Source organism: Thalassophryne amazonica, chromosome 13 (genome assembly GCF_902500255.1).
Source record: "Thalassophryne amazonica chromosome 13, fThaAma1.1, whole genome shotgun sequence".
NCBI lineage: Eukaryota > Metazoa > Chordata > Actinopteri > Batrachoidiformes > Batrachoididae > Thalassophryne > Thalassophryne amazonica.
Genome location: NC_047115.1, coordinates 2,212,157 through 2,234,960, shown reverse-complemented (window position 1 = coordinate 2,234,960; position 22,804 = coordinate 2,212,157). Strand labels below are relative to the sequence as shown.

General features: G+C 40.5%; 1 long non-coding RNA gene across 1 annotated transcript in view; it reads left to right on the top strand.

The window, feature by feature from the left end:
* The window catches only part of LOC117523103, a 39,349-nt gene that overhangs the window by 5,534 nt on the left and 11,011 nt on the right, over nucleotides 1-22,804 (top strand). The window contains exons 2-3 of the long non-coding RNA XR_004564420.1: nucleotides 19,715-19,812; nucleotides 21,956-21,960. This is a non-coding gene — a long non-coding RNA (uncharacterized LOC117523103). The remainder of the gene's footprint in view (nucleotides 1-19,714; nucleotides 19,813-21,955; nucleotides 21,961-22,804) is intronic.

The window sequence follows — 22,804 nt, the reverse complement described above, 5'->3', positions numbered from 1 at the left end:
GCTGTTTCTGTACTATGATGAATTCTGAAACCTGACTGAAACTCTTCAAATAGACCATTCCTCTGCAGATGATCAGTTAGCTGTTTTACAACTACCCTTTCAAGAATTTTTGAGAGAAAAGGAAGGTTGGAGATTGGCCTATAATTAGCTAAGATAGCTGGGTCAAGTGATGGCTTCTTAAGTAATGGTTTAATTACTGTCATGATAATAATAATATTAAAGCAAACAGAGCTCTGGTATCGTATCGGAAAAGTATCTGTATTGGTAGATATCCAAATTCAGGTATCGGGATCGGAAGTGAAAAATTGTGGATTGGTGCATCCCTGAATAAAATAATCAGGTGTGAGTGGATCAGATGCACATGAAAACATTCAGGGCAGCTGCCCTCCAGGAACCAATTTGGGAGGCCCTGTTCTACTTGCACAGAATTATTACCACTGCTGGTTCAGTAAGGTAGGCACATATTATTATTATTATTATTATTATTATTATTATTATTGATTGGTCTCTGTCATGTGTCTGCATGCACTTTTATTTGATCAGCATCCACGCTGGTGTTGAAACAAACCCTGGAACCAAATACAGTGTAGCTGACAGAGCATTGGTCTTGCTCCATTGAAACACAGAGCAATAAGAGTCAGTGTGTGCCAGTTAAAACATTTCACTCTCCTTTACTTAAAATATTCTCTGTCTCATGGACACCACGTGTGATGCTCCCTTTTTACAGGCCAATCAGATGGTGCTTTCTACAGAATATTTTTCCCCTTGTCATAGCCACTTATTTTCCTGATGCTTACAGGGACACTACAGGTGCATAACCAGAGAGGCGAGGGGAGATGAATGGTAAATGGACTGCATAAATATAGCGCTTTTCCATCTGCATCAGATGTCACCCCGATGTCAGGGTGCTGCCATACAAGGCGCTCACTACACACCGGGAGCAATAGGGGATTACAGGCCTTGCCCAAGGGCCCTTAGTGATTTTTCAGTCAGGCGGGGATTTGAACCCATGATCTTCTGGACTCAAGCCCAACACCTTAACCACCAGACCATCACCTCCCCCACAGATGAGCCTCTGTGATGTCCTGTCTTCTGTCCAATGTTTCTGCCAGACAGATCTCTGTAGTCGTGCTTACAGATAAACGGAGTGCAGTTCACTATAGGGGTGGGAATCTTTAGCACCTCCCAGTTTGAATATGAAATAATTATCAAAGCATCTCAATTAGGGATGGGTATCGAGAACCGGTTCCTTTCGGGTATCGTTAAGAAATGATTCGATCCACCGACATCAATAAGCTTTGTGCTTAACGATTCTGTTATCGGTCCTTCAGAGTGGCCGTTGTTTTGGCGGGTGTTTGTCAGGAAAATGATCATTTCTCTACATTGATTACAGACCCTGCAGCAGGTCCTTAATCAACTTTTCTGCAGCGCGGCTTTGCTTTGAACCTTGAACCAATCGAAGCAGTGGTTCGCAGATTGAAGCAATGCTTCGATCGATTGCTTCGTTTATTCTTTCTTTCTTTCGTTTAATTTTCCCCCGCTAAAACCCCAAAGAGCATACTGTGAGTATTATTTACCTTTTCTGTGTTAAACCGACCTGAAACAGCTGACAGATGTATTTTATAACTTAAAAACGGGAGTGATGCTAACACATTAGCATGTCTATGGCATTTTCAATGTTAAAAGTTAGCATTTAGCAGTTGCAGCCGTCATCACATTCGGGTGCATTTGTTTTCAAATTGTAATATTTCTTAAATTTATTTTTGTTTATATATTAATAATCTAATGATTATTATATACAATTTTAGAGAAAGAGACCAAAAGAACCCAAATAGAAACACAACAGAAAATATATAATAGCAACTAACAATGAACATAAATAAATAAATAACAGAAATACATAAATGTTTCCTGTGAACACCTAGTGACTCTCACACCTCCATTTCATCCCTGTCTTATTTAAGTTTAATGACAGTTTGTTTCGGTCAAACCATATTTTCAGTTTGTTAATTTCTTCAGTGATTTCCTCCAGAACTTTCTGCCAAACTAGAAAACTGCTGAATCCTAGTAAGAGCAGAATACTACTGGAATGAATTTGAATAAGGAAAGGTTTTTTTTTTTTTTTTTTTCTCTTTTTTCTCACTAAATGGATGCTGCACTCACTCCAGTTTATTGTCTGGAATAGTCCCAGATTGTATTTCAGAGCTTCTAGAATTGAAACATTTTCGTGCAGGTGGTGTTGGGGGTAATTTTGGGTTTCATCTTTTTTTGTTTTTCACCACTTTCATCCCTGAATATGAGTCGTGATTCACTTTTGTGTGGATTAAAGTTACTAACTGAGACTCCTGTCTCGTTGCGAGAAAGAAACGAGAATCGTCCTCCGTTCTGTTCACACAGCTCCAAACGTTGCGCGGCTCTCTGACAAGTCAAGTTAGAACGATAGAGTCCAGTCTGAATTAATAACTTCAAAGTGAAACACTGTTTTGTTTATTTTTATTTATGTCCAGAGATCAAGGATACAGTGACCAATTTGATATTTATTTACTTTAAGACTCAATGAAATACATAGAAAACCTGTAAAGCCTATTTTTAGTACAAAATTCACGAGGTATCGATAAGGGAATCGATAAGGAATCGGATCGATAAGCAGAATCGATAATGGCATCGATATCGATAAAATCTTATCGATACCTATCCCTAGTCTCAATGCATTGTTTTGTTTTTTGTTTTTTTTTCTGTACAAGATTTGTTTTTCTCACTGTGACTACTCAAAGTATTTGTAATGATCCGTAATGAATGAATTTTAAAGTACATTCTGTAACAGCTCAGCCATATTTGCACCTGTGTTGCTCTCATTCACTGATTGTAAAAGTCAGGGAGGCTGTTGCCCCTAATCCCACCTGCTAAAACCGCCTGTGTAAGTGTGAACTCACATAAACTGGCTCCTGTTTGGATTATTATCAATCCAGCAAAACAAAAAAACCCCAGCTTCTTTCTACCTTTATGTGCACCTCATCCTGATGCACATGTGCAATGACTGTGCTGCACTGATGCACCTTGTACTCATGCCAGAGTAATTAAAACAGGAACACGCGTTGTGATAATGTTGAAACTTTGGTACTGCTGATTGTCTGACTCTAAACTGCAGAATCGTGGCACGCGGCATCTATTCTCATCACGTGCATGCATAGATTCCTTTTAATTACACTTTAGGTGGATTGAACTGCTTGCATGCATGCTCCACCACAATGTGCTGCCCAGCCCATATTAAATCTAAATTACTGTGGCGATGATTTTAGATGATCTGCCCTGATACTGGATAAATTATGTATTTGGATTCTTTTTTATTGTCCTTTATGAAACAACAGAATGAGTCTTTCAGCTGAACCGTTAACTTACTGACTTTTCCTCAGCATATCCAGGATCTGTTTAAAATGAGGGAGTCCAGTTACAATTTGAGAGGAACATTAGTATTTGAGAAGTCAAAGATTTGAACTACTGTAAAAAGTCGTATTTCTGTTAAAGATGTTACCATTTGGAATAACATCAAATTATCTGGTACCTTAGTCAGCTTTAAAAGGCTCTATAAGAACAATATAATTACTTCTTACAATCTGATGAACTAGGTTTAAAGATTGTTGTTCCTCTTTTTGGGGATTGTGCACTGTTTGTCTGGTTGTGTTTTTTTATTCATTAATTTGATACTGTCTGTGCTGGCATTTGTTGTTGGAAGTATGTTTGTGTGTATGTGTGTTTTTTTGTTGTTGTTTAGTCTGTGTGCTGAATAAATTCATTCATTCATTCATTCAGGGTGAAGATAAAAGCAGCACACCAACATGTATCTGTTCAGCTTCTTTTTTCCAACCCGTCGACATTTCTGAATCAGTTGTCTAAGAATGCTTCTCCCCCATTTCAGTAATGATATTTTCTCATGTTGTGTCAGTGTGAGTGTTTTGGTGAAGCTCGTTTCTCTACTGCCTTGGTTTAAAATCTGAAGTTTTTGTTTGGTTTCGTTTTATCCTGGGTGTGGGAGGGAGCCGTCTATTTTATTGCTCTGACTCAACTGTCCTTCATACAACCCCTGGCAAAAATTATGGAATCACCGGCCTCGGAGGATGTTCATTCAGTTTTTTAATTTTGTAGAAAAAAAGCAGATCACAGACATGACACAAAACTAAAGTCATTTCAAATGGCAACTTTCTGGCTTTAAGAAACACTATAAGAAATCAAGAAAAAAAGATTGTGGCAGTCAGTAACGGTTACTTTTTTAGACCAAGCAGAGGAAAAAAATATGGAATCACTCAATTCTGAGGAAAAATTATGGAATCACCCTGTAAATTTTCATCCCCAAAACTAACACCTGCATCATATCAGATCTGCTCGTTAGTCTGCATCTAAAAAGGAGTGAACACACCTTGGAGAGCTGTTGCACCAAGTGGACTGACATGAATCATGGCTCCAACACGAGAGATGTCAATTGAAACAAAGGAGAGGATTATCAAACTCTTAAAAGAGAGTAAATCATCACGCAATGTTGCAAAAGATGTTGGTTGTTCACAGTCAGCTGTGTCTAAACTCTGGACCAATACAAACAACATGGGAAGGTTGTTAAAGGCAAACATACTGGTAGACCAAGGAAGACATCAAAGCGTCAAGACAGAAAACTTAAAGCAATATGTCTCAAAAATCGAAAAATGTACAACAAAACAAATGAGGAACGAATGGGAGGAAACTGGAGTCAACGTCTGTGACCGAACTGTAAGAAACTGCCTAAAGGAAATGGGATTTACATACAGAAAAGCTAAACGAAAGCCATCATTAACACCTAAACAGAAAAAAACAAGGTTACAATGGGCTAAAGAAAAGCAATCATGGACTGTGGATGACTGGATGAAAGTCATATTCAGTGATGAATCTGCATTGGGCAAGGTGATGATGCTGGAACTTTTGTTTGGTGCCTTTCCAATGAGATTTATAAAGATGACTGCCTGAAGAGAACATGTAAATTTCCACAGTCATTGATGATATGGGGCTGCATGTCAGGTAAAGGCACTGGGGAGATGGCTGTCATTACATCATCAATAAATGTACAAGTTTATGTTGATATTTTGGACAATTGAAAGGATGTTTGGGGATGATGAAATCATTTTTCAAGATGATAATGCATCTTGCCATAGAGCAAAAACTGAAAACGTTCCTTGCAAAAAGACACATAGGATCAATGTTATGGCATAGGGTCAATGTCAACGAGTAGATCTGATTTGATGCAGGTTTTAGTTTGGGGGATGAAAATTTACAGGGTGATTCCATAATTTTTTCCTCAGAATTGAGTGATTCCATATTTTCTCCCTCTGCTTGGTCTAAAAAAGTAACCGTTACTGACTGCCACAATCTTTTTTTCTTGATTTCTTATAGTGTTTCTTAAAGCCAGAAAGTTGCCATTTGAAATGACTTTAGTTTTGTGTCATGTCTGTGATCTGCTTTTTTTCTACAAAATTAAACAACTGAATGAACATCCTCTGAGGCCGGTGATTCCATAATTTTTGCCAGGGGTTGTAAATGTGTTGGCTGCAGAGGCAGCAGGGTTTTTTTTTTGTTTGGTTTGTTTTGTTTTTGTAAACAATGTTGGTCGCTTTCAGCTCCGTCATCTTCTATTTTGTCAGTGCGCATGGTGGCTGGCGTCTCTGTTGCAGTCACGTTTCCCTCCCTTTGGGGCGGAGTCTGTCAGTCGGCCTGTCAGCATACTTCTCTGCACTGCTGTGCACTGCTTTCCTGCTGTGCTTGTTTTAGCGGTATCATGTGAAGTTGGTGGAACTAAAACATTTCGAAGACTGACGGCTCACCCTGACCTTTAACCTCCAGAGAGCCATGTTATGTCAGATGCCGGTGTCTGTCCATCCACTGTTTTAACCCAGATCGGACCCTCAGCATTTACATTTCCTGGCAGGAGGAATATTCTCCAGCCTGCATGTTGCCATATTGAGGGAATCTTTAGCCGCTTGTATCCTGATTTTAAAAGGTGTGTGTGTGTGTGTGTGTGTGTGTGTGTGTGTGTGTGTGTTTGTAGTGTTTGGTTGTAATGGAGAAACCTCATAGAACATTAGATTTTTTTTGTTTTTATACAACAAATTCTTGAATTTAATGTGCTGTTTGTACAAGTTGCCCTCATCACAGAGTAAAGTCTACATTTGAAGACATTTTAAAGACTTTTTTTTGATAATGTTGATAATAATAATGATATTGGTGACAATAATAACAGTAATTATTAGTGTTCTTAGCAACTAAAATGTCATTCACTGACATTGACTGAGTACCTACATAGTTTTACACTGAACAAAAATATAAACGCAACACTTTTGTTTCTGCTGCTATTTTTCATGAGCTGAACTCAAAGATCTAAAACAGTTTATATAGACACAAAAGACCCATTTATCTTTAATATTTTTGACAAATCTGTCTAAATCTGTGTTAGGTAGCACTTCTCCTTTGCTGAGATAATCCATCCCTCCTCACATGTGTGACATATCAAGACACTGATTAGACAGCATGATTATTGCACAGGTGTGTCTGAGACTGGCCACAATAAAAGGCCACTCTGAAATGTGCAGTTTTATCACACAGCACAATGCCACAGATGTCACAAGTTTTGAGAGAGTGTGCGGTTGGCATGCTGACTGCAGGAGTGTCCACCAGAGCCCATGTTGCCCATGAATTTGAACAGGGCTGTGAAAACTCAGCGGATCTGCGAAATTCCACGGATTTCATCATGGGGAGGAGGGGGTGTTAGTGTTTTACTCTGTAATCGTGATCGTCACTGAGTTTTTAAAATGTCTTTCGCAAAGTGTTCTTTTTTTTTTTTTTTACATCGCGCAAGTTTTATAAGTCTGCGGCGTTCCGCAGACACTGATCTTTGTGTTACAGATACTAATCAGTGTTCTCTGACTCGCTGAGTTTCGAAGAGAAAAATCCCTCTCTCAAAGCCTGGCTGTTGTGACTGTTGTTGTAAAGTGGGACTGATTGCTGCAGCAACACTGTGTGGCTCCTGCACCAAGCTTAAGCTAAACATAGCATGTGGACATCACAAACCTTTAGAGTTCTAAAGTTTTTAAAAGAAGAATTGTGCAGCATGTCTGTGTCACGGACCGACATCGGAGAGAACATGGTGAGAAAGACAGTTTGAAAAAAATCTGATAAGGACAAGAATCCGAGGATTCAGCAACAGACCTGAAAGATGAAAGAAACGGGACATTGTGCTGTTCAAACAGGATTTTAGGCAAGATTATGTGACTTTTGTCATTAAGCTAGACCACGGGTGCCCAATTTCGGTCCTCGAGATCTACCTTCCTGACACCCTTAGTTGTCTCCCTGTTTCAACACACCTGAATCCAATGAAAGACTCGTTAGCAGGCTTTAATGAGCCTTTCATTAAAGACTCATTAAAGCCTGAAGAGATTTACCTTCATTTAAATGTGCACTAATTTTGAGATTTTTTGTTCCAGGAGATGCTGAAAATGTATCATTAGATAAAAAAAAAATTGGTTTCTGGAATCCCACGGGCCCCCCTCTCTACAAGTTTTCCTCGGATTTCACAATTTTCATTTCACAGCCCTGATTGAATGTTCATTTCTCTGCCAGGGTTCTAGCCACTGTGGGCAGCGCCAGGTGGCCCTGCCCGGTACTGCAAATTTTCACTCAGCTTTCAGGCTCAAATTGGCTGTGCCACCCAACACAGAATTTCTGAAAAATGATTTGAAATGTTGCTGAAAATGTACCAGTTTGATCGTATAGCAAGCTGATAGTCATAGTTTTGCGATTTTAAACCACTAATTAAAGTAATAAGAAATATATTTCTGATTTTTTTCGTATCAACTCGCAAACAGCAGAGATCAGAGAGTCATTGCGTTCTGTGGCTACAGTGCTGTGAAGGGCAGCAGCTGAAAACAGCGTCTCTGCTCCGCTCAGAACTGAAGAAAAAAAATAAACGCCAATCCAGAGGTCCTTATGTGTCCGTCTGTGATGATATATTCAGAAATTTACATTTTATTTTACAGTTGAAAGGCTTTGTTTCCAAAAAGCTCCAAGTTTGAAAAATAGCAGACGGTGTGATCAACGAGGGGGAGGGAGAGAGACAGAGTGAGAGTGGAAGTGGAGAGGAGGAGAGCACAGCGTCAGTGAAAGAGGAAAACTGATTCAGAAAGTTTTTCATTTAAATGAAAAAATAAAGAAAACTGTCAGGATGACAGAAAAACTGCCTGCTTCACTGGATTAAAAGCCACTGTGTGTCATTTTTGAAGAAGAGAGTAAATGCTATGTCCATTAAATATTAATGTGTTTTTAACATTTTCAGTGTTATTTATTAGACCAGTGTTTCTCAACCTTTTTTGAGTCGCGGCACCCTTTTTATATTTACAAAATCCTGCGGCACACCACCAACTAAAATATTATAATGCTATTACCTCTGGTTTTGCGCAAAACCCAATTATCGCAATAGAAAATCGATACAGAAAACATCGCATTTCGAAAATCCTCAAGCATTTTGCGTGTGCTCCGATCTCAAGTAGGGCTGTCACGATTAGACATTTCTGGAGACGATTAATTGTCAGACACATAATTGCGATTGACGAATATACGAGGTCTGTCAATAAAGCAACGGTCCTTTTTATTTTTTTCAAAAACTATATGGATTTCATTCATATGTTTTTACGTCAGACATGCTTGAACCCTCGTGCGCATGCGTGAGTTTTTCCACGCCTGTCGGTGACGTCATTCGCCTGTGAGCACTCCTTGTGGGAGGAGTCGTCCAGCCCCTCGTCGGAATTCCTTTGTCTGAGAAGTTGCTGAGAGACTGGCGCGTTGTTTGATCAAAATTTTTTCTAAACCTGTGAGACACATCGAAGTGGACACAGTTCGAAAAATTAAGCTGGTTTTCAGTGAAAATTTTAACGGCTGATGAGAGATTTTGAGGTGATTCTGTCGCTTTAAGGACTTCCCACGGTGCGAGACGTCGCGCAGTGCTCTCAGGCAGCATCATCAGCCTGTTTCAAGCTGAAAACCTCCACATTTCAGGCTCTATTGATCCAGGACGTCGTGAGAGAACAGAGAAGTTTCAGAAGAAGTCGGTTTCAGCATTTTATCCAGATATTCCACTGTTAAAGGAGATTTTTTTAATGAAAGACGTGCGGACGGGTCCGCGCGTCGGCTCGCAGCCGCCACGACGCTCCGCCACAGGAAAAACACCTCTGTTGAAAGCCTTAAGGACAAGTTGGAACATGTCCTGCTGTTAAACAATTTCTCATATACTCACTCCACTGAAAGCCATCAAAAGCCGCCTGGATTTTACAAATGGTCATCAACACGGAGGTGTTTTTTTCCTGTTTTTTCATGTTTTTCAAGCATGTCTGACGTAAAAACATATGAATGAAATCCATATAGTTTTTGAAAAAAATAAAAAGGACCGTTACTTTATTGACAGCCCTGGTATTGTCTATTTTTTTTTCTTTTTTTCCCCTTCTTTATATTCTACTATTGTAGTATAATTACACAACTCTGGAAGAACGTTTGGGTTCTGTGAAACTGGGAATGGTGCAACATTTTTATTTTTATCTTCATTTTACATACAGTCCCAACTTTTTCTGATTTGTGGTTGTTTCTGTTGCATTTCTGAAATTGTTTCTCCTCATCAGTCACGTTTTGTGCTTAAACACTACATTAAGCTCAAGACTGAACAAATAAATACCTTTGGAAAATAACAGCTGTTAAAGTTCAGAGTTCTCACCTGCTTTTTGTGATCTGTGCGTCTGAACATTTTTTTTTTTGTGTATCTCAGTTCATTCATATATTCTCATTTTTTAAATATGTTTTTAAAGATATTTGACCGTTTATTTCATCTCATGATCTCATAAATTCAGCATACGACGCGCACATGGTGTGAACAGGACGGTAACGGCAGAATCACACCTTTAGAGAAAGTTCAGAGAGAAGTAAAAGCTTCACGTTTTCGTTTTGTTAACATGTTCACTCCATTTAAAATCCTCTCTCTGCTCCGCGCTCGCTGCGCACTGAACATGTCGCGCCTGCATTCAGGAATCTCCCTGTTCGTCCAGCTTGCACAGTACCCAGGTCTCACAGGCATAGGTGGCCACTGGAAAGACACATGCTCTGATGATCCGTAGCTTGGTTTCTTTATCCTGCCCACGCCAAAGCTTCGTCATCCCAGTGAAGGCTTGCAAACCCATGGCCAATCTACTTCTGATTTCTTTGCTGTTATCACCATCACCCTGGATCTTTGTGCTGAGGTACATAAAATGGTCCACTTCTTCCAGTACAGATCCATTAATTGATATTTGCTGTGTGCTTTCATCATTCTGTTGGTCTTTGGGACTTTTCACCTTGGTCTGTTTTGCATTCATCTTCAGGCCGTGTGATTCACTTTCTCTGTTCACTGATTCAACGAGTCTGCTTAAACCAGATCTTGACTTCGACATAAGCGATCTTACAAATATTACACATAAATATAATTTTTTTGTTTATTATTCTTGCTTTCAATGAATCTAAAACCACTCAACATTTGTTCAAATAGGGCTTGCCAATAATGTTTTAGTGGCATAAAACCCTTATAGCTTCCCGAAGCTATGAGTCGTGATCACGTAATTTACCCGACACTAAACTGGTCCTCGCTAGAACCCTGTTCTCTACCATAAGCCATCTCCAAAGGTGTTTCAGCAAATTTGGCAGTACATCCGACCGGTCTCACAACCACAAACAATGTGTGATCATACCAGCCCAGGACCTACACATCCAGCATGTTCACCTCCAAGATGGTCTGAGACCAGCCACCCGGACAGCTGCTGCAACAATTGGTTTGCAGAACCAAAGAATGTCTGCGCAAACTGTCAGAAACTGTCTCAGGGAAGCTCATCTGCATGCTCGTCGCCGTCATCACAGTGTTGACCTGATTGCAGTTCGTCGTAACCCCGCTTGAGTGTACAAATGCTCACATTCGATGTTTTCTGGCTGCTGATCAACTCTGTGAAGATGTGTTGCACTGCGTGAGGCAAATAGTGATCACACCAGATACTGACTGGTTTTCTGACCTCCCCAGATTCCCCCCACCAATAAAACAAAACTGCACATTTCATAGTGGCCTTTTATTGTGGCCAGCCTAAGGCACACCTGTGCAGTAATCATGCTGTCTAAAGCCCCTTTCACACCGGGGCTGCTCCCGGTTGCTCCCAGTTGCATCGTGTGTCATTAAGATGACGCCACGTGGAAGCAACTCAGTACCGAGACGATGCAGCTAGGCACCACAACAGCGCGAGGGCGCAAAGGAGGAAGCAAGTCGGGCGCCGAAAAATTAAACCTGTTTAATTTTTTTGGGTCCTGTGCTCGACGCAGAAAGGAAGTGGTTCCAGCGCAAGTCGGGGCAAAGAAGCGTAATTCCGGGCAAAGAGACGTTACCCGGTGTGACTTGAAGTCAGTTTATGATTCCTGCTGTGTTCCATTGTTCCCGCAGTATAAATCACGCAGGATAGTTTTTATACCGTGTACTTAATGCAGTAAAAACTACACGCTCAAGAAAAGAAAAAAAAGTGCAGACTGATAGCCAGAAATATCCAGTAAAAAGTCTGGACATCTCTAGTCCACTCATGGACGTTCGTTCACGCGCGCACATGTGAACAATTAAAAGAACAAAAAAGAAGTCTGGCTGCAGGCATTAGTTCCTTGTTCTCTGCTCAAACTCTCACATCTGTTAAAAAAAGGACAAAAAAAAAAAGGACATAAGTCCTGAGATAGGACATGTCAACATCAAGTAGAACTCCAGACATCTCCACATTTGCTTGACGGTCCGTGCGCGCGCATCTCGCGGTCAAAAGAGGAAAGAAAAGAAAAAAAATTGTCTGCAAGCAGTTAGTTCCTTTCTCTGCTCAGACTCTCTCATCACAGTTAAAAAAGGACATAAGTCCAGGACATGTCAACATCAAGTAGAACTCCAGACACCTCCACATTTGCTTAGGACGGTTCGTGCGTGCGTGCATGTGTGCTCGCATCTCGCCGTCAAGGGAGGAAAGCTAAACTATAACAGAACTCAGAGCGTAGCCCTGCAGCTCAGCACAACAACAAGCAGAAGAGAAGTCAGAGTGCACAGTCTGTCTGCAGCCAAACTGTGCACTCTGACCTCTCTGTGCAGAGAACCTGCAGGCTGCATTCTCACTTCCTCTCTGCCCCCTGCTGCGAGCACCTGAAGTAGAAATTCCTGCGTCATCATGACGCCACAGGGACCAACTGGGAGCAGCCCCGGTGTGAAAGGGGCTTAATCAGCATCTTGATATGTCACACATGTGAGGAGGGATGGATTATCTCAGCAAAGGAGAAGTGCTACCTAACACAGATTTAGACAGATTTGTCAAAAATATTCAAGAGAAATGGGTCTTTTGTGTCTATATAAACTGTTTTAGATCTTTGATTTCAGCTCATGAAAAATAGCAGCAGAAACTAAAGTGTTGCGTTTATATTTTTGTTCAGTGTAAAACTATGTAGGTACTCAGTCAATGTGAGTGAATGACATTTTAGTTGCTAAGAACACTAATAATTACTGTTATTATTGTCACCGACACAGATTTAGACAGATTTGTGACCAATATTTCAGAGAAATGGGTCTTTTGTGTGTGTATAGAAAATGTTTTATTTCTTTGCGTTCTGCTCATGAAAATGGGAGTCAAAACAAAAGTGTTGGGTTGATATTTTTGTTCAGTGTGCTACAACAATCTTGCGCTATATTAACATGATGAGCCAAATAAAAATAACATCTTTTTACTTAATCTTTAAAAATAAATAATACGTTAAGGAGCAGGCTGTTTTTCCTCTTTAATGCCTGTCAGAGCTGTTAAACTGTCCAGAGAGATATTGAAGAAACCAGGCCTGGTATTTTTTGGCCTGAGCTGGATTTCCGGCTTTTGTATCCGAATATATGCAGCGGGGGGCGACAGGTTGCCATGTAATCTCTATGGAAGGACGCGTTGTGGATATGTAGTGACGTGGAGATGTCTGTTTGGAGTTTATACTTGACGTGGACATGTCCTGTCTCTGGCATTCAGCCTGTGAGCAGGACTTACAGTAGTGTTCAGAATAATAGTAGTGCTATGTGACTAAAAAGATTAATCCAGGTTTTGAGTATATTTCTTATTGTTACATGGGAAACAAGGTACCAGTAGATTCTCACAAATCCAACAAGACCAAGTATTCATGATATGCACACTCTTAAGGCTATGAAATTGGGCTATTAGTAAAAAAACAGTAGAAAAGGGGGTGTTCACAATAATAGTAGCATCTGCTGTTGACGCTACAAACTCAAAACTGTTATGTTCAAACTGCTTTTTTTTAGCAATCCTGTGAATCACTAAACTAGTATTTAGTTGTATAACCCCTGTTTTTCATGATTTCTTCACATCTGCGAGGCATTAATTTTGTTGATTTGGAACCAAGATTTTGCTGGTTTACTAGTGTGCTTGGGGTCATTGTCTTGTTGAAACACCCATTTCAAGGGCATGTCCTCTTCAGCATAAGGCAACAGGACCTCTTCAAGTATTTTGACATATCCAAACTGATCCATGATACCTGGTATGTGATATATAGGCCCAACACCATAGTAGGAGAAACATGCCTATATCATGATGCTTGCACCACCATGCTTCACTGTCTTCACTGTGAACTGTGGCTTGAATTCAGAGTTTGGTGGTCGTCTCACAAACTGTCTGCGGCCCTTGGACCCAAAAAGAACAATTTTACTCTCATCAGTCCACAAAATATTCCTCCACTCTTTAGGCCAGTTGATGTGTTCTTTGGCAAATTGTAACCTCTTCTGCACATGTCTTTTATTTAACAGAGGGACTTTGCGGGGGATTCTTGCAAATAAATTAGCTTCACACAGGCATCTTCTAACTGTCACAGCACTTACAGGTAACTCCAGACTGTCTTTGATCATCCTGGAGCTGATCACTGGGTGAGCCTTTGCCATTCTGGTTATTCTTCTATCCATTTTGATGGTTGTTTTCCGTTTTCTTCCATGCGTCTGTTTTTTTTTTGTCCATTTTAAAGCATTGGAGATCATTGTAGATGAACAGCCTATAATTTTTTGCACCTGCATATAAGTTTTCCCCTCTCCAATCAACTTTTTAATCAAACTACGCTGTTCTTCTGAACAATGTCTTGAACGTCCCATTTTCCTCAGGATTTCAAAGAGAAAAGCATGTTCAACAGGTGCTGGCTTCATCCTTAAATAGGGGACACCTGATTCACACCTGTTTGTTCCACAAAACTGACGAACTCACTGACTGAATGCCACACTACTATTATTGTGAACACCCCCTTTTCTCCTTTTTTTTTTACTAATAGCCCAATTTCATAGCCTTAAGAGTGTGCATATCATGAATGCTTGGTCTTGTTGGATTTGTGAGAATCTACTGAATCTACTGGTACCTTGTTTCCCATGTAACAATAAGAAATATACTCAAAACCTGGATTAATCTTTTTAGTCACATAGCACTACTATTATTCTGAACACTACTGTATGTCCCTTTTGTCTTTTAACACAATTATGACAGAGTTTGAGGGGGAGAAAGCGAAGAAGTGCAGCAGCAGCCTGTGTTTTTTTTGTTCCCGTGTGTGCATGCGCTAATGAATTGTCTGTGAAGATAATTTTATTAATTACACAGATGTATAATAAAACAAATGGTGACTGGTTTATAACACGATTATGACAGAGTTTCAGGGGAGAGAGAGTGAGGAACTACGGAGCCCTGGAAGTGTCATCGCAAAGTTTGAGGGGATGGTCCGTGAATAACGTTTAGCGCCGGGAAATATACCGGTTCTTTGTTTAATAAGAGCCGCGAAATATACCCTGTTCTTTGTTTAATAACACGTTTTTTCTTTGATCTAGCTTGATCATTGACCGTGTTTTAATGTGGCTTGATCTGTATCAGAACAAAAATCTCTTCTTAGCATTTTGCAGGTGCCTGTTAGCTAAAGCAGGGGTCAAAATACATTTTTTTTTTTTAACCTACTTGCACTGGTGCTAGTAACAAAAAAATTACTTGCACCAAAAAAACATTACTTGCACAACCAAAAGTCAGCCTTAAAACTCCTCTTCTGATGTGTCAGACTCTTCCTCTCTGGGGAGAGTTTGATGGGAGAGCAGCAGCAGTTTTTATTTATTTATTTTTTTTCTCCACATGCGCACACCAACGAATCGTCTGTGAAGATTATTTTATTTATTAGCTACACAGATGTACAATAAAACAAATGGTGACTGGTTTACAACACATTTATGACAGAGTTTGAGGGGAGAGAGAGCGAGGAACTACGGAGCCATGGAAGTGTCATTGCAAAATGTTTTGCATATGGAGAGAATGTGCGCACGTTTTATTATGTTGTGTGCATGTTTTAAGCATTGTTTGAGTAAAACAATGGCACGATCTACTTAAACGTGGCCATAATTTGTAAAACATGCACTCAATATTGTCTTGACACATAAATGTTGGCTATTAGTCAACAAACCAGCAGACAGTGTAATACATTTCCACATTAGAAATGGATCTGGTCAGAGTGTATCATCATGGTTTGGGCACACAAGGACATACAGAGAACTCCAGCTGCCCAGCATGGCATCATCTGGAGTTTAAGCACATTAAAAAGGATCCTGAGGGCAAAGCGTCTCCCCGTTGTGAGGATGACAATTTAGGTCATATTATGGAGTTCATTTTGAATGAAAGGAAAACGTGCGCACGTTTTATTAATTCGTGGGCACAATCAATGGAAAACGTGCGCACAAATTATCACGGCCAGGAAAACGTGCGCACAATTTTATTAATTTGAGAGCACGTTTTATTAATTCGTGGGCTCAATTAAAGGAAAACGTGTGCACAAATTATCATCCATCCATTTTCTTCCGCTTTATCCAGAGTCGGGTCGCGGGGGCAGCAGCTCAAGCAAAGCCGCCCAGACCTCCCGATCCACACACACCTCCCCCAGCTCCTCCGGGGGAACCCCAAGGCGTTCCCAAGCCAGCTGAGAGATGTAGTCCCTCCAGCGTGTCCTGGGCCTCCTCCCAATGGGACATGCCCAGAATACCTCTCCAGCAAGGCGTCTAGGGGGCATCCGGAAAAGATTTCCGAGCCACCTCAACTGACTCCTTTCAACGTGGAGGAGCAGCGGCTCGACTCCGAGCTCCTCCCGAGTGACCGAGCTCCTCACCCTATCTCTAAGGGAGCGCCCAGCCACCCTGCGGAGGAAACTCATCTCGGCCGCTTGTACTCGCGATCTTGTACTCGTGCAAATTATCATGGCCAGAAAAAAATATCACTTTAAGTGTCCTCTCCTGGGTTCCGTAAAGGAACCACAGCGGCAGCCAGTTTTTTTTTTTCGTGTATAAAATTACGTGCACCACTCGAATAATACTTGCACAAACTAGCACATGCATGTGCTATTTCGAGCCCTGCAAAACGATTAAATGGAAGAAAGAGATTATTTAGTGGATATGATTTTGACCATTGCAGCCGATTGCCGTAAGTAGTTTTTTATGTTTTTATGTTTTTTTTTTTTTGTTGTTTTTTTTAATCTATGTAGTTTGAAGAGGTCTTAGTAAAAGGATTAAGCATCCATGATGAGTTTTCGATAAATGTCAAAATTCAAATTGCTTACGAATTTTGGCATTTCAAAAACAAAATGCTTAGCTCATGTTGTAAATTAATAACCATTCATTTATTGAAATAAGAATTGTTTTTCACATATTTGAAACTCGGAGTGGATGTGAACTGAACCCTTTTCATTTTCTGCCTTGCTTTTCTTTCCACACTGATGTTCGCTTGGACTGGTCTGTTGAATAAACTATAAAATAACTGCCCTGAAAATATGAGCCCTGCAGCAACAGTGTTCAGTGATGGTAGTATGTAGTCAAAACCTGCAGATGTTAGGGGAATCTGTGCCCAATTTTTGTTTGTGGTTATTTTATTTTTGCTTTAGAAATCTGCATTGTAAAACACAAACCACTTGACCTCAAAGATGGTAATGATTGTTTAAAATCTCTAACATTGGGTGTTCCAGAGAGCTTTCCAAACAGGTTTGAAAAGGCCTAAAATCGCAGTCCCAAGCCCGGGGCTTTGCCCCTGGACCCCATTAGGGACCTAGGCAGCCCCCAAACCCCTCGACAAAGTTTCAGGCTTAGCCATATTGCCTCAATGCCAGCCCTGAGAAACGTCGATTAAACATTTTGGTCTTGCTGCAATGAAGTTTGTAATTCCTGCTGTCAGGAGTGAGGCTCAGACCGCCGGCATCTTTGAGTGTGAATATGAACTCACTAGTCCCAGCGGCGGCCTCCTTGGTGGAATAATGCCTCCTTTGAGGAGCGCTGTGCTGATGAATAGAAAGGCTTCTGTGTTGGGGGGTTACAGAGGAGGCTGCAGCTGTCGGCCATACTGCAAGTGCTCGTCTGCTAATGACCAACGAGACATAAACACTGACACCAACCCAGAGCTAAAGACAGGCCTGAGTCCGGTCCAGCAAGCCTGAAGAGGGTTGACTTTAAGTCGTTAAGGAGCCTTTCAATCGAGAACATTCTAGATTTTTCAGTACTTTGTTCAAACAAAACATTTCATTGGTTCTTCAGTGCACATATACATACATATATTTATAGTGTTGTGTATTTATAATTCTTAATTCTATTTCTTTCCTCTTCTATTTGCTCTTTTGCACTGAGCACATGGAACAAATGCTATTTCCCCTGGGATTAACAAAAGACACACCCTTCAATTAGGGTGTCTATTGATTGATTGATTGTGCAAAGATCACCACAGCCTTCAGAGTGTCCTGCAAATGTCAGTTTGGTTGAGCAAAACAAGGCTTTAAAATTTGTGTGAAGTTTGGGGTAGAGTTTCTTGATTAGAGAGAGTGGCGACATGACGAGTCAGAAAAAATCGGTCACGTGACTCGTGGTGCCGTCTTGGATTCAGAATAGTGCTCACTGTTAATGTGTCTGCATGTAAATGCAGCTATTTTATTTATTTATTCTCTGAAAATGTTGGGTTGTTGTGCATTTGGAGGCACAAATAGACACAACAAGGGCTTCAGGATGTACAGATTCACTTCAGATCTGAACAGAAGAAACATTTAGGAAAATAAAGTCAGCATGTGGGATGGAAGTGACTTCATCAAAGTTTTGAGGTAAATTTATTGTTCAGTCCCATGTACAGTAAAACTCACCTAAACTGTCATCGAATAAACCAGATATTCACAGTCACCGGACAAAAAAGACCCAAAGTTTTTGTGTTGTTTTCCATGTCATAAGCATATATGTATATAACGGATTTTGTACAGCAGATTTTTCACTCGCATCCAATAAAATGTCTCATCTGATCACAATGTATTTCCATTAACCCCTTCTAAGCCTGTATATCCCATCAAAGGGAAAATTCACTTTTTATTTGTGAGATACTGACAAGCCAAAATGAGGCGGGTGGTAGGGGGTTAAAAACCACAAACATGTGGGACCGGAGTCATTCCTGTGATTAAAAGCCTGACCGTTTATTTGTTTCACGCCGTGCTCAGACTCTGACCTGCAGCCTGACATGCACCTGTTAAGTCAGACACAGAAAAAAAAAAAGCTGTGATTTTCACTCCTTCGTGTCATTATATTTTAATAGTTTTTACAGTGCGCACACAGATAACATTTTGTTAATGGATCAAACACATTTGGCAGAAAAAAAAAATTGACCCGGTCATGACTGTAACTAATCTGTTACATACATGTAACTCACATCGGATAAATGTCCCGTCCGATTGCAATGTATTTCCATTAAAAGCTCAGAGCAGTCTGGATGTGCACAGTAACAGAGGTACAAATTAAAGTTCAGCTCTGACACTCGCAGATTTGAGGAAGGTGGGACCGGAGTCATTTCTGTGAGTAAAAGTATGACCGTGTATTTTTTTCACACCATGTTCAGACTCGGACCTGCAGCCTGATGTGCACCTGTTAAATCAGACACAGAAAAAGGCTGTGATTTGACACTTTTCTGCTTTTACTCCTTCGTCTATCATCATATTATATATGATGAGAAATGGATCAGAAAAGTCTGTGCATTTATAGCACAAAGTCTGTAAAAGAGGAAAATGTCCAGTTTACCTTTGATTTGGAGGTGATGATTGTAGAAAGAAAAACTTGTTGAGGGTCAGATTAGTCCAGAATGAGGCAAAATCCAGAAACGTAGAACTTTAAAACTGTCACACACATCATTGTATGACACGGAGTTACAGAGCTGCAGCTGCATAAATCAGCTTTAAATTAATTAAATAAATCATCATAAATTGTAAATTTGATCATTTAACTATTTTTATATTTATTTTGATAGCACCTGTATCTGGATGTGTTGCTGTATGTAGTTAAATGATTAAAAAAAAAAGAAACATAAAAGGATTATTCAGTAGTTCATCGCAGTTGGAACCAAAATGGCACTGTGTTCTGAGGCACTCTAGTTTGTGGTGGCCTGGAGGTTGAAGTGGTGGAACTGTGTTTGATTCCACGTCATACAGGAAACAGACCATGCTTCTTAATCCACAAGTTGCTCTTCTGCTGTTATTATAGTTTATCGTGAAAACAAATCTTTATAAGTGTTTCTCCACATTTGTTGTAGTGCTGAAGTTTCTGTCTTTGGTGTGTTTCTCACAGGTTTGTGTTTTTGATGTTGCTCTGGTTCTTCAGCCATCCTCTGCTTCTACACTACATTTCCCATGGAGCCGTGTGCCGACCATGGAGCCATCAGCCAGGTACAGTGATGTAAACACCAGTGATTACCCCTTTAACTGTGGCTAGTCTACAAAAAACACCCGCTCTTTGAAGGGACTAACCTTTGACCCCGGGGGTTTAAAGTAGTGCTGGCCAATCAGGAGGCTTCCTGGCTGTTAAGTACCGGCACTGATTGGGTCATTGGACCTGTCGTGGTTTGATTAATAACCACAGAGCAGGAAGATGGGTGATTAGAGCGAAGCAATGACATCACGCTTCGCTGCGACAAACGTCCAGAATGTGATTTACATCCAAATGTCAGTCTGGCAGCTTCAAAGGGCCGAAAACAAAACCATTGTCAGCCAGTCATAACAAAAAAACCTCACAAGATCATTCCTTTAATGAATTATGTAAAAATAAGTCTGAATTCTTTCTGTTCATGGCAACTGATTTTCATTTATATCTGACTTTTTTTAATTACGATAGAATGTTTAACATCATTCTAATGTTACTGTTTCAGCACAGAGGAGAAAAAATTATGTATTTTCAAGAGTATAACTCGGTCCTTTTTCTGTATTATCAGCTCTTTAATTTGGGTTTTTTGTGCATTGTTGTGTACATTTTATTATTGGCATTTATTCTTTTAGAGGGTGTTTATAGTGGAATCAAACCACTATAAATACACTCACTGTCCACTTTATTAGGTTGGACCCTCTTTTGCCTTCAGAACTGCTTCAGAACTTCTTCATGTCATAGATTCACCAAGGTGTTGGAAACATTCCAAAAAATGTTGGTCCATACAGACATGACATCATTTGGTCCTCCATTCAGCCAGTCTGATGACCTCTGACATCAACACATTTTCGTCCACACAACCGCTGCTCACTGGATTTTTTTTTTTTTTTTTTTTTTTTTTTTTTTTTGGACCATTCTCTGTAAACCCTGGAGATGGTTGTGGGTAAAAATCTCAGATCAGCAGTTTCTGAAATACTCAGGCCAGCCCGTCTGGCACCAACAACCACACCATGTTCAAAGTCACTGAAATCCACTTTCTTTCTCATTCTGATGCTCAGTTTGAACTTCAGCAAGCGGAAGAAAATGGATGGATGTTAACAAGCAGTTGAACAGGTGTACCTAATAAAGTGGCCCATAGGTGTAGTTATCCCCCCCCCACCCGAACTCATTAAAAAAAGTGACTTATATACCAGTAGTTACTGATTGTGTTTGCTACATGCTTTCTTTCTTCTTTTTTTTTTTTTTTTGGGGGGGGGGAACTGGGGAACTGACTGGTTGCTCAACTGACTCGAAAGGAGTCAGTTGAGGTGGCTCGGGCATCTTTTCCGGATGCCCCCTGGATGCCTTGCTGGAGAGGTGTTCCGGGCACGTCCCATTGGGAGGAGGCCCCGAGGAAGACCCAGGACACGCTGGAAGGATTACATCTCTCGGCTGGCTTGGGAACGCCTTGGGGTTCCCCCGAGGAGCTGGGGGAGGTGTGTGTGGATCGGGAGGTCTGGGCGGCTTTGCTTGAGCTGCTGCCCCTGCGACCCGACTCCGGATAAAGCGGAAGAAAATGGATGGATGGATAGATGGATGGGAACTGTTTGCAACTTTCTAACTGTTGGCGAAAGTAGTGGGTCACCCCTCTGAGTCTGGTCTGCTTGAGGTTTCTTCCTTAAAAATAACGGAGCCAGTTTTTTCCTTAAAACTGTCACCCCTGTGTTTGCCCAAGGGCGGGGTCGACCCTACCCGTAGCACCTTGAGGCAGCTTTCTTGTGATTTGGTGCAATATAAACAAATTGAATTATACCCAAGAAAATATGGTAATTTCTGTGGTAATAAAATTATAATACATTAAAAAGAAAATCTAAGTTATTGTGTTTGTGTGTCATATTATCTTATTTGCTCACAGAAATGATAAATATAATTAAATGAGTAGAGCAGAATCTTTCTCCACAAAGAACAGGTTTACAAACAAAGAAAAAACTGAGACGAAACACAAAGAAATGGTGTTTGTTGCGGAGGTTTGGTCTGACTCTGAATCTAGGCTTGTTAAAGTATCATGTTTTTTTATTATGCAATCAGCTGTGAATAAAATCAGAAGGTAAACACTAGGTGAGTTTTGTTGGAAGAAAAGGAGGCAGAGTGCTGCTTTTATTTGAGAACAAGGTGACTCAACTGTCTGAGGTTTTGTACTCGCTAGAAACCTTCAGAGCCGAGCGGGCCGTGGCACAAAATCACTGCCATATGTGCTCGTGCCGACGTGAACGCCTGCATGGACACATGGCAGCTCAGCTTACAGGAACGCTTCATTATCCTTTGATTGCTTCATTCTTTAAAACGTGACACCAGTTTACAAAGTGACATCTTCAAATGTATGGTTTTGTTTAAAAAAACAAACAAATGGATTTAATATCAAACAGTTGGTGATCCAAAGGTGCAGAGCCCTTGGATCGTTTTGTCACACACAGAACTAAAAAACAAACAAACAAAAAAAAAACTTCAAGCTACATGAAAATAACTGTGGAGACAAAAGCATTATTTTCAGTCTTGAGAACAAAGACAGAGGAGCACAAGCTTTGTGATAAATATACTCTGTTTTTACTCAAATGTTTTGAATCATGATACTGTGACTGTCAAAGAATGATGTCCTCCCCTGTGGTCCACTGTCCAAATTGTGTTTGCCCTCTAGAAAAGGGAGATTAAACAATAACTAGCTGATGTTTGCTGAACTGCACAGAGTAGAATGGACTCTGATAATCAACAGCTTATTAATGTGAAGGGCCACGCGTGAGGACACATCAGGCAGCCAGCAGAATGTGTCAGGGTTGAAGCAAAAGGCGTGAAGGCGTGACCTTGGAAAAACATGAATGATCCACTTTAAATAACTAGTGCAGCAGATAACTGCAACAATCATGCAAATGGTGATAAAAGCATCAAATTCAGCAGAAATACTCCTTAGACACTCCTCTTTTGAAAAAAGCGATTGGCCACTTGACTTATCAATCGGTGGTCAGGTAGGGGTCAATTGAAGAA